This window comes from Ailuropoda melanoleuca, chromosome 2, assembly GCF_002007445.2.
Source record: "Ailuropoda melanoleuca isolate Jingjing chromosome 2, ASM200744v2, whole genome shotgun sequence".
In the NCBI taxonomy this organism is placed as follows: domain Eukaryota; kingdom Metazoa; phylum Chordata; class Mammalia; order Carnivora; family Ursidae; genus Ailuropoda; species Ailuropoda melanoleuca.
Window position 1 is genome coordinate 138,609,585 of NC_048219.1, and position 13,386 is coordinate 138,622,970.

Here is a 13,386-nt window from a genome sequence, read left to right on the forward strand (position 1 = left end):
ATTGGGTTGTTTCTTTGGTATTAGATTGTATAGTTCTTTTTTATTTTTTTAAGATTTTATTTATCTGACAGAGCACGAGCACAAGTAGGGGGAGCAGGAGAGGAAGAAGCAGGCTCCACAGGGAGCCCAATGTGGGCTCCATCCCAGGAGGCAGCCGTTTAACTGATTGAGCCACCCAGGTGCCCTGTATAAGTTCTTATACATGTTGGGTATTAAACCCTATGAATATATCATTTGCAAATATCTTCTCCCATTTGGTAGTTTGCCTTTTTGTTTTGTTGATGTTTCTCTTTGCTGTGCAATAGCTTTTTATTTTGGTACTGTCCTAGTAGTTAATTTTTGCTTTTGTTTCCTTTGCCTGGAGGAGATATATCTGGAAAAATGTTACTAAGGCTAATGTCAAAGAGATGACTGCCTCTGTTTTCTTCTAGGGGTTTTATGGTTTCAAGTCTCACATTTAAGTTTTTAATCCATTTTGAATTTGTGTTTGTGTATGGTGTAAGAAAGAGTCTTGTTTTATTCTTTGGCATGTCCAGTTTTCCCAGCACCATTTATTATTACTATTTTTTAAAAAAAATATGANTGTAAGAAAGAGTCTTGTTTTATTCTTTGGCATGTCCAGTTTTCCCAGCACCATTTATTATTACTATTTTTTAAAAAAAATATGAGCNCTATTTTTTTAAAAAAATATGAGCCATTTCTTTTCTTTCTTTCTTTCTTTCTTTCTTTCTTTCTTTCTTTCTTTCTTTCTTTCTTTCTTTCTTCTTTTTTTTTTTTTGAGAGAGAGAGACTGGGGAGGGGCAGAGGGACAGAGAGAATCCCAAACAGCCTCCACTCCTGGTGCGGAGCCTGATGCGGGGCTGGATAGTACAATCCTAAGATCGTGACCTGAGCCAAAATCAAGAGTCAGACACTTAACTGACTGAGCTACCCAGGCACCCCTTCCCAGCACCATTTATGAAAGAGATTATCTTTTCCTCATTGTATATTTTTGCCTCTTTTATTGTAGATTTATTGGACACATAATTTTAGGTTTATTTCTGGACTCTATTCTGTTCCATTGAACTGCGTGTCTATTTTTGTACCAGTACCATAATGTGTTGATTATTATAGCTTTGAAATCTGGGATTGTGGTACTTCCAGCTTTGTTCTTCTTTCTCAAGATTAGCAATGCAGACTTGAGTGATACAATATATAATAGTAGGAATATTCAGCATTTAAGAGGCTGTTTCATATGAGGATATTAGCAAAACATCAGCTGCTTTGAAAGTTTTATAATTCTGTACTAATATCTAGACTCTCATGTTTTAGGCATAAATTTCCATTATGTAATAATAGAATTTTCTTTTCATTATGGAAAACTCCAAAAATAGATTTTCAATATAATTTAATGGGAAAATTTGTACCATCTATTTTTTCTAGGCTAAAAAAGTAAATATTTAAACCTTTGATTTGCTGTAAATTAATAAATTAGATTATGTTGAAACACATTTACTTTTAAGTAATTGAGTAAGGAAATGAAATGAGATTATCTAGGGTATTTAGGGCTCCCAGGTACTTGGCAGAAGCCAAGAGGGAATTAATATCCTAAGTGTGGTGGACAGACTCTAAGGTGGCCCCGCATGATCCCTGTATCCTGGTATTCTGTGTCTGTGTGTGTGTGTGTAGGGGGGGGTGACCTATGATTTGCTAATAATCAATGGAATAGCACAAAGATGGTGGGGTGTATGTGATAATGTGACATGGTTACATTACATCAGATTATGATGCTCATGTTGTTAAGGAATTCTCTTCCTTTATGTTATTCTTTAGAGATTTGTTTATTAGAGAGAGAGAGAGATTGTGCACGTGCGTTTAACCGGGGTTGGGGGGGTGTAGAGAGGATCTCAAATAGACTCCATGCTGAGCACGGAGCCCAGTGTGGGGCTTAGTCTCACAACCCTGAGATCCTGATCTGAGCCAAAACCAAGAGTCCAAGGCTTAACTAACTGAGCCACCCAGGTGCCCCTATTTATTATTATTATTATTATTATTATTATTATTATTATTATTTTAATTCTCCCTTAATTTTATTTTATTTTTTTTTAAAGATTTTATTTATTTATTTGACAGAGATAGAGACAGCCAGCAAGAGAGGGAATGCAAGCAGGGGGAATGGGAGAGGAAGAAGCAGGCTCATAGTGGAGGAGCCTGATGTGGGGCTCGATCCCATAACACTGGGATCACGCCCTGAGCCAAAGGCAGACGATTAACCGCTGTGCCACCCAGGCGCCCCTCTCCCTTAATTTTAAAGAAGCAAGCTGCTATGTTGTGAACAGGACTTCAGAGAGGGCCACATGGCAAACAATTGAGGGTGGCCTTTAGCCAACAGCAAAAAGTAGGCCCCTGGTCCAGTAGTCCTTAGGGAACTGCATGCTGCAATATGTGAGCTTGGAAGTGGATCCCTTCCTAGTAGAACCTCAGTGGAGATCACCGGCTCAGGCTGACACCTTGATTTGGCTTTGTGAGACCCAGGAATAGAAGACCCAGTAGAGGTGTGTTTGGACTCATGACCCACAGAAGCTATGAGATAATAAATGTCTGTTGTTTTAAGATGCTAAATTTGTGGTAATACTGTTATGCAGCAATAGAAAAATTAATGCAGTAGGCCTCAAAATAAATTCTATAAATAGTTTTGCAAGTACCTTGTAGGGCATACAATAAAAAGTAGCCACACCAAAAGACATGAATGAATACCAGCAGAAGCAGAAGCTTCTGTTTAAACAGATCTGCAGGACCTCTAGATATTAGCATTTTCAAACACACACTAAACTTATGAGAGTTTTGACAAAGAATGGAAAATTACATAAACAATATGGAAATACTAGAACTGAAAATTACCATGACCGATATTAGAATCTTGGTGGATGAATTTGACAGCAGAACAGGCACAGCTGAAGAGTTAGTGAATGAGCACAAGTTAGAAGAAAACATCCAGAATGGTCAGAGAGAGACAAAACAATGAAAATACAGAAGAGAAGTTAAGAAACATGGAAGATATGTAAGGTCTAACATAGGAAAGTGGTGTCCCAGAAGGAGAGGAGAAAGAATATTAAACATGCAGTGTTTTAAAAAATAATGATGGAGGGGCGCCTGGGTGGCACAGCGGTTAAGCGTCTGCCTTCGGCTCAGGGCGTGATCCCGGCGTTACGGGATCGAGCCCCACATCAGGCTTCTCCGCTATGAGCCTGCTTCTTCCTCTCCCACTCCCCCTGCTTGTGTTCCCTCTCTCGCTGGCTGTCTCTATCTCTGTCGAATAAATAAATAAAATCTTTAAAAAAAAATAAAAAATAAAATAAAAAATAATGATGGAGAACTTTACAAAATTGATGTATAACATCAAAACAAACTCAAGAGTCTTTACAAACCCCAAACAGGATAAATAAAAAGAAAAACCACATGGAATCACATCACTGTAAAACTACTGATAATCAAAGATGGAAAAAACAGAAAAAAAATCGCATTGAAAAGAACAACAATTAATCTAATAGCTGGCATTATTTCTTTCTTAGATGTTTGATAGAATTCAACAGTGAAGCCATCCAGGCCTGAGGTTTTCTTTGTTGGCAGATTTTAGCTACTAAATAGCTACTAATTCTAGGACTATTCAGGTTGTGTAATTTTTCTAGAGTAAACTTTAGTCATTTGTTGACTATATGTATCTATTGCTGCATAGCCACTTACTTCAGAATTTAACAGCGTAAAAGTAAGCATTATCTCACAGTTTCTGTGGGTCAGGAATTCAGGAGCACTTCACTGGGTTGTTCAGGATCTTTAATGGGGCAAGATGTCGTCTAGGCTTGTAGTCATGAAAGTTCCACTGAGGCTGGAAGATCTGCTTGCAAGGTGGCTTGCTCACATGGCTTTTGGCAGGAGGCTGCAGTTCCTCACTGCTTGTTATCAGGAAGTCTCAATTTAATGCTGGTTGTTGGCAAGAGGCCTCAATTTCCAACCACTTGGGCCTTTCCAAAGAACTGCTTGAGTGTCCCAAAGACTTGGTTTCCTGCCAAGTGAGTGATCCAAGAGAGAGGGCAGAGAGGAAACCACAATGCCTTTTGTGACCAAGTCTCAGAGGCAAACACCATCACTTCTGCCATATTCTATTTATTAAAACAGAACACTAAGCTAAGCCCATACTCAAAGGGAGGGGAATTAGACTCCACCTTTGAAGAGGGAGTTAAAGAATGTTGGATATACTTTAAAACCACCAAAGAGTCTCTCAAGGAATTTACTTCATGTAATTTGTGAAATTCAGGGACATAAGAGTTTTTTGTAATATTCCCTTATTAACGTTTTAATTTTATAGTGAACACATATGTACCTATTATTTAAATTTTACCATTAACATTTAACTCTGCTTGTTTTTTCACATATCTATACATCCCTCTATCTAGGAGTGAGCCACCCACACGCCCCTGATATGTCCACATATTGATTTGCTTTTACAGCATTTCAATTTTTTAGCTCCTGGTTTATACTAGCCCTGAAAGAGAGTTAGAAAAGATTTTTTTTTACAGTCTCATAAGCTGCTTCAAGGGATAGCAGATAGGTCAGTAGGGCAACTGCAGGCAGTTACCAGTGGGATGGAGTAGCTCTGTGAACAGTGTGAGTGGGATGAGAATTTACAGCCACTTCCCTATCCCTATATATGCTCTTTTAGAGAAGATTAGAAATATGTAGGAAATACATAAACAATAATTGACTAAATTCTTTTACCTAATACCCTGTCATTTTGTGCACCCTATTGGTTTCTTTTTTAGGTGGACGATATGATAGTTCTGTTGTAGACAGATTTTTTTGCTGTTCTCTAAAAGGCCTCATGGAATAATCTAGGCCAAAAGTTAAATCTGTCCTTGTTTATGTCCTACAAACTGGTGTCTGTATGATGACTGTTCAAATGGAAACAAAATATTAACATAGATGTTTCCTAACACAGACATTCTTAGTCCCATTGTTTATGGAAAATGTTACTTAGTAAAAAAAAATTAGTTTGTCATATATTTAAATAATAAAATGTCTTTCGTGTATCTAAACAACTAGTGAATTATATTTATTTACAATTAAACTAAATATTGTTTACCTCATAAGATTTTTATAATCAGTGCAAAGTGGAAACCTTCCCCATTCAGATTTTTAAAAAAATTATTTAAAAGATTTACAAGCACGAACTTGGGGCAGTGGGGAAGAGGGAGTGGGAGCGAGAGAGAGCAGCAGACGCCCAACTGAGCACAGAGCCCATTGTAGGGCTCAATCTCACAACACAGATCATGACCTGAACCAAAATCAAGAGTCCGATGCTTATCCCCTCATTCACATTTTTTCTACCATTTAGTCATTTTCTGGATTGTGTTACACACAAAAATCATAACTCTTTTCACAAATTGTTCCAAACATTATTTTATTATCCTCAGTTCAATATGGGAGTATGTTCTTTCAGGGATCTATTAACAACTTAGCCCTTCTCACACTTAAATCTAGAAAATCCTATTGCACAGTTTTGGAGGCTAAAAATCATTCAACAAATATTTTTTTGGCACCTACTATGGGCAAACAAAACAAAAAACCTGTGGAAGTATAGGACTATCTCTTCTAAAGAAAGATGCCCTTCCAAGAATTTACAATTTGAGTGAGGAGGTGGGGCATGTACTTTTATAATTCACAATACCAAAGTATGCTTCATGATGCATCTTGGTAATTTGCATAAGCTAAAAGTACTTAGGTCAAGAAAGGACTAATTGACCACATAGCACAGTGTTTTGCACTCCATCAATTGATTAATTGTAATATAAGAGAAGCTTTATGAAAGATGTCGACTGTGATCCACACCTTAAAAAATGGAAAGGAGGGGCACCTGGCTGGCTGCCAGTAGAGCGTATGGCTCTTGATCTCGGGGTCATGTGTTCAAGCCCCAAGCTGGGCATGGAGATTACTTTTTAAAAAGGGAAAGGATTTGGAGAGATGGGAAGGATAGAGCTTTCCAGATGAAGGGAATCATTTGAACTCAGATGGGAGTGAGCACAGCATATTCATGAGGCAATGATGAGGTGATGAAGTCAAGGGTTTAAATTGGGGAGCAGTGGAATCAGTTTGTAAGTGGGATTTGGCCAATTTATGGACAAGTTTAAACGAAATTCTGTAAGTCTGCCTTTTAATCCATTCATATCAACAAATATTTATTGAGCACCTGTTACGTGCAGACATTGTTCTAAAAATACAGAAATGAATTCGAGATAACAGTATGAAGAGACAAAAATCAGTGCTTTCATGGAGCTTACATTCTACTGGCAGAAATCGCACAATAATCTGATAAATAAGCAAATATATATAATTTTATAGATGGTAATAAGTACTATGGATTAAATAAAGGCAGTAAGAGGGATAGGAAAACGCAGGTGGGGCAGGGAGACAATTTTAAATAGGTTGGTGGAAGAAGGCCTCACTGAGAAGTTGATATTTGAGCAAAAACCTGATGGAGGGGAGTGGGCGGGTCACGTAGCAGTAGCTGCAAAAAGCGATTATAGGCAAAAGAAATAGCCAGTAGTGAGGACAGAAGCAACACTGTTCCCAGTGAGGGTAGAAAACTCAGCTGGGTGTGGGGGTCCAGGAGGCCATTGTAAATAATTTGGCTTTTACTAAATGAGACACAGAATCATTGGAGAGATTTAATCTCTGATTTATGTAAGAGTATCAGTTTCTCTTGGTTTATTTGAGCCACTGCTCTTACTCCCCCCGCCCTCTGCCCCAGTCATAAGAATTGGGTTTCTGTTGCTTGTAGTTGAAAAAGTTTCTGGTTTATTATACTCTGTCTTCTATTAATTTCATCTGGAATTTAGCTTTAACTGTGGCACTAAAAACATATTCTCAATAAACTGCTGTCTTTTAAGTGACCCTTCCCCACAAAGTAGTAGACTAGTTCCTGTTTTGAGTCTTTCATAAATTTTTTGAACAAGTACTCCCAAACAACTGAGAAATTATGTACTCACTTCCACATTTTCAGACTGATATTGAAAACTTTTCATCATAAGTTTAAACATTTGCTAAGCCTGTGATTTCTTTTTGTTTTATTTTATTTATTTTTGGAGAGATAGTTTAAAGATTTTATTTATTTATTTTTGGAGAGATAGAAAGTGTGAGTTGGGGGGGAAGGGCAGAGTGAGAGAATCTCCAGCAGACTCACTAAGCATGGATCCTGACCCGGGCCTCGATCCCATGACCCCAAGATCATGACCTGAGCTGAAATCAAGAGTTGGACACTAAACTGACTGAGCCACCCAGGCGCCCCCCAAGGTTGTGATTTCTAATACACTATATTATAAAGAATGACTTTTTTTTTAAGATTTTATTTTTAAACGATCTCTACACCGAACGTGGGACTCGAACCTACAACCCTGAGATCAAGGTTTGCACTCCACTGACTGAACCAGCCAGGTGATCCAGGGAAGACTTTTTCATAGGAGTTTAAATAACTTTTAAATCTATTTAGTAAAAGCTACCTATAGTTTAATTTGAAACCTACAATCATTCATTTAAGAATACATAAACATAGGATACCTGGCTGTCTCAATCAGTGGAGCATACAACTCTTGATCTTGGGGTTGTGGGTTGGAGTCCCATGTTGAGTGTAGAATTACATAAAATGGTAAAAAGAAAAAAAAAGACATAAATAAATTGTTCCTTAACAGTGTAATTTTTTCCCTTGTTTTATTGAAGTATAATTGACACACGATGTTACATTAGTTTCAGCCATACAACATAGTGATTGGACAAGTTTATACAATCTTACACATTATGCTGTGCTCACCACAAATGTAGCCACCATCTGTCACCATGCAACCCTATTACAATACCATTGACTATATTCTCTGTGCTGTACCTTTTATTCAACAGTGGAAAATTTTTAAACTCATTCTTTTTTCTTCTTGATCCCATATTTCTGTTCCACTTCTCCCAAAAAAGTGTTCTCCTACTGAAAATACAGGCAGTCCTCATTTTACACAGTAGTGCAGGAACATAAAAATGACCATGCAAGGGGCGCCTGGGTGGCACAGCAGTTAAGCATCTGCCTTAGGCTCAGGGCGTGATCCCGGCGTTATGGGATCGAGCCCCACATCAGGCTCCTCCGCTATGAGTCTGCTTCTTCCTCTCCCACTCCCCCTGCTTGTGTTCCCTCTCTCTCGCTGGCTGTCTCTATCTCTGTCAAATAAATAAATTAAAAAAAAAAACTGTTTAAAAATGACCATGCAAGATTACTATGCAAAGTAATGTTAATAATTAGTGGCAAATATTTTATTTTTTTTTATTTTTTTTTTTATTTTAAAGATTTTATTTATTTTTCAACAGAGACAGAGACAGCCAGCGAGAGAGGGAACACAAGCAGGGGGAGTGGGAGAGGAAGAAGCAGGCTCACAGCAGAAGAGCCTGATGTGGGGCTCGATCCCATAACGCCGGGATCACGCCCTGAGCCGAAGGCAGACGCCCAACCGCTGTGCCACCCAGGCGCCCCAGTGGCAAATATTTTAATTGTCTTGTGACCTTTACATTTTTTTTAAGAACATTAAAAACTGTCTATCAGTTACAAATGTATAGGAAAACAAAAAACATAGCAAGATCAGTATTTACTTAGTACACTGCAGTTAGAAACATTAAGGATGAAAGTATTTCTTTCTAAAAAATTTTACTGAGTAGTTTGAACAGTTCTTGCTTTCTTTTTGTCATACTACTTACAATACGGAGAGACCAAAATCTTTCTATGACCTAGTGAATTGTCATACTTTTCCTAAGTTTGGATCAGCTTCCAAAATGTTATCCTTTGCATTTTCAATGCTGTGAAGAATCTCCATGAGTTCCTTAATATGAAGTTTTTTGCCAACATCACTTCTGGGACATCTTCATTCTTTTTGTCAACAGCCGGTTTCCTCACTTAAGTCACTAAGTTGGCCTGCAGCAATTTCTGCGCTGCACAGCCAGACTCTCTCGAGTGGTGGCAGTGTCAACATTCCCATGGTCAGCTGTTTCTTCTAGAATTTCATTATATTCAATTCAAATTTCACTTGTGGCATGATCCTTCAGTTCTTTGCTATGCTTTCATTTTTGTTGGCCAATGTCCTCTTTCAATGATCTATTTTTGTAAAATATTACATACATTTATCATTGGCAGACAAGGATAAGACAACTACGAGCTTTGTTGTCTGCATGTGAACTGAATAACAGACGCACAGTGACCAATCACCAATGGCTTTGAAAGAAGAAATGTGATTAGTCACTGACCATGATGTTCTTCTGTTATTTATGTGGTGATTCATGGATTGAAGAGCTGGGGGTTAAATTCGTATTTTGTGCAATTACAGTTAATATACCATAGTAATTGAAATTTGAACCCTGTTTAGGGGATTGGTGCTATTTGACTAAGCCACGGTAACTGAAATTCATGCATGTTGGAACCATTCAAAGAAAGGATTGTATATTTTTATACTTTTTGTTAATCACCTCTTTAAACTTGTCTGCTACAAAAATGTACATAAATTAAAGTTTAAACTACTTTATGTCCTTGATTCTTAAGTAGTAAAAAGAATTCTGGGCTGATTAACATTACAATTATTCTAATTGATCAAACATCATAAACATGTTTAAATTAAAAGTAAAAATTTCAAAAGTTATTTCATTCTGATGAATTGGGCTATTTTCTTTTCACTTTAGCCGTATGTCTTTGGCTAAGTATTGCTTACTATTGGAATGTGACAGAGTTTGGATCAATGATATTCCTGTTTTTCATTTCTGTAGATAAAATCCATGAGAAAATGTGTTCCCATAGATAAGGAGATGGGAATGAGAGGAATTTTATTATAGCAGTACCACTCATTTTGTGGATTCTTTCCAAGTTATTTGTCAAAAATGCTCTTTGACTTTTGCTAAAAACAAGGAATTTGAAAACTTTCTGACTGACAAAATTACTTGTTACCCAGTCATTAGGATGTTAACTTCCCTATTTTCCAGGAAGCATACCAAAAAGGCTTTGGCAGATGTTATCAGCGCCAAAGCGGCTATGATAGACCTGCGCCGGTTGTGTACCGTACAACTCTAAGGACAGTGTTCACACTGCACTCGACTGGAGGGGAGTGAGCTGGAATTGGGCAGTGCACAACTTACACAGCTATATGTGGTGGCCTTACAAATATACCTACTATTTTATACTTAGCAGCAACTCCTTTAATCCAGCATGTAAATGAAGTATACAAAAGTTCCTGTATATATCCATCATTTACACACATTTTTTTTTTTTTAAAGATTTTTTTTTATTTATTCGACAGAGATAGAGACAGCCAGCGAGAGAGGGAACACAAACAGGAGGAGTGGGAGAGAAAGAAGCAGGCTCATAGCAGAGGAGCCTGACGTGGGGCTCGATCCCATAACGCCGGGATCACGCCCTGAGCCGAAGGCAGACGCTTTAACCGCTGAGCCACCCAGGCGCCCCCATCATTTACACACATTGATAATGATATCACAATCAGCATATCAAACATTTAATGACAGCAATGCTTAGTGGAAAGATGTACTAATACGGTAAAAACAATAAATAAAATTGTTATTTTTAGAAACTGAGAGTCTTTTGAAAAGCGAAGCGTGATGTCAAAAGGCATCTAACTCCATGCCAAGCTCAATATCTGCCAAGAGTCGTTTATATCTCATCTCCATGGCGGCTCTTTATTTCCTTAAGACTTGAATTCACAGATGGCACATTTGTTTTCTTGAACAGTGTCATTACTTTATTTAACTTATGAATGCTAATTATATGTTTCCGCGTGCATGAAATCTATTAGCATTTGCAGTGGTCTCTTTGACAAGCATGTGGTAAATAGGAGCTGCTCTGGCTGTCCCCTGCAGGAGCTGCTCTTCCCTTGGCAAGTTGAAGCAGTCTAATATATACTCATAGACACTTTTTTTGGCCTTTTAAAAAATTGAGATATAATTGGTGTATAACATATACACTTTTAAGTAATAATTCACAACCAGGGAACATCAGGCAATGGAAGCAAAAGTTTTTTTTTTTTTTTTAAGATTTTATTTATTTATTTGAGACAGAGCACAAGCATGGGGAGGGGCAGGTGGAGAAGGAAAAGCAGACTCCCCACTGGGCAGGGAGCCTGAAGTGGGGCTCAATCCCAGGACCCTGGGGTCATGATCTGAGCCAAAGGCAGACGCTTACCAACTGAGCCACCCAGGTGCCCCCGAAGCAAAAGTTTTAATTGGTCTATACAGCAATCTGAAAAAACTGCACCAGTGAAAATATAGTGAATTCTATTATTAAGTAATAATTTATTGCATGCCATCTTGATTCTAGAAGCCCTGGCTCTTAGTTAGGTGAAGTCTGTAATATTTTCTATGCATCAAACGTGACATCATAGCCACAAACAGCCATCTGTGACACTTCAGTGACAAATGTGGAAAGAATGTCCTATGTTCAATCAGTCACAATCATGGCCTCAAATGATAGCACCAACAATAACATCACTATCAGTCATGAAGGACAAGCTATCTATAATCACAACTAACTACAAAGTTCATAATTTTTTTAAGACACGTTTAAAAATACTAATTTCCAAGTTGAGGTTGTGATGGAGAATGAAGTATAAATATCCTTTCATTATAATAGCTTTCATATATAACATTTATATGCCGCATCCAACACACTCTCACATTTGTAATTTTATTTTGTTTTTCCGATAACCTTAGGTTGAGAAAATATTTTCTGGTATTTTCTGATTTACATATCAGAAAATGAAGGATCAGAGAAATTTAGTGACTTGCTTAAGGCTCTGTGCTACAAAAATGGCAGAGATGGAACATAAGCGTGAAACAAAATCTCATATACTTTTCTCCTCTACCAAACTGTTTACCAGATGTTGAGTTATTGAAACTTTTGTTTTCTTTACATTTTGGGTCCAACACCCATTCTTCTAACTGTGCAAAAGAATCATGTGATGCCCTTGGATAGAACACAGATTCCAAGGTCTCCACCCCAGAGAAGTCTGGGTGATGGTGGTATTTGTGGGATGCTGCACCATTAGAATCCCACATAATTCCATTGAGATTGACCTGTAGAATGAAACTAAAACCACCCAAATGAGAACAAGCAGATGCTATTTATTCAGATCTTGCTATAGCAAGAGGGTCAGCCACCATCACTTGCTTTTGGCTGGGGCTCAAGGGCCGGCAGGGGGGTGGGAAAGCTTTATAAAATTGAGAGAAGGGGGGAGGTCTCAGGGATGTTCTGACTGGAGGTTGTTGGCCTGGGAAAGCTGGAGGCGGGCCACTAGAAGCAGGGGGTATTTTATGTGATTGGTTTGGGGAGCATATGGGCTTTCCCTGGTTGGTCCTGAACTGGAAGTCCAGCAAAAATAGGGAAGCTGGCAGTCCTTGAGGCTGTCCTGACTGTTCTGGTCCGACTGCAGAGGTTATGGTTTGGCTTCCTGGGCTCCTTACGTGGTTCAGAGTTCTGTGTTCACATACAGTTTGGCCATTGCCCACATTTGCATATTCTGTCTTTCAGATCATCCTCTGAGAAGCACACTGGGCCTCCTGGGTTCACTTCATCCTGGTCACTTAACCATGGTTAGGCTGCACGCTCCATAAGAGCTCTAGGTACCAGTGCCTAGCCCTATCAGACCCTCAGTAAAAACTTGCAAATGAATGGATGAATGATAAATGACAAGATTTGATACTGGCTTTTGCTGGAAGAAGAAAATGAACCTTCTGGTGTAGCCCTTGGACAACTCTGACTTCCTGTCAGTCACCACGAACAAAGACTGGAGGCTGCTTCTTCCAAGTATTCTGCTCTAAATACCTTACCCTGAATCCTCCACCCCGGCTGCTTTCCGTTTTTCTGAAAGCTTCCAAGTTAATCCAGAGTGTGCACATCAGCCCCAGGGGCTCCCTCCTGAGTGCTCTGATGATGCTGGGGGGCGGGATGGTGTTCACGGGAAAGCGGCAGCTACTTCTGGCATTCTGAAGGCAACCTCAACCCCAGACCTTTAAGGTGTGCTGCATTTTCTCCACACATTCCCCTCCATCTCTCCCTCTAGAGCCTGGGCTGGTGAGACCTACCGAAGGAGGGGGAAAGGGATGCAGCCCCCTCTGAGCCCCAATATGCGGTCTTAATTCGGGGCTTACGGAGTTTGTCTAGACCGAAAACGCTCGGGGGTGTGTGCTGTGTGTAAGACCCAGACCCAAGGAGAGAGGGGAAAGCGAGTCGCGCAAGCGGTCTCCTCAGGGCAGCCTTCCCACCTGCTGCAGGGAGGAACCGCCGGGAAGGGGCCGCAGCCGCGTGCCCGCCCCCCCGCCCCCCCGCCC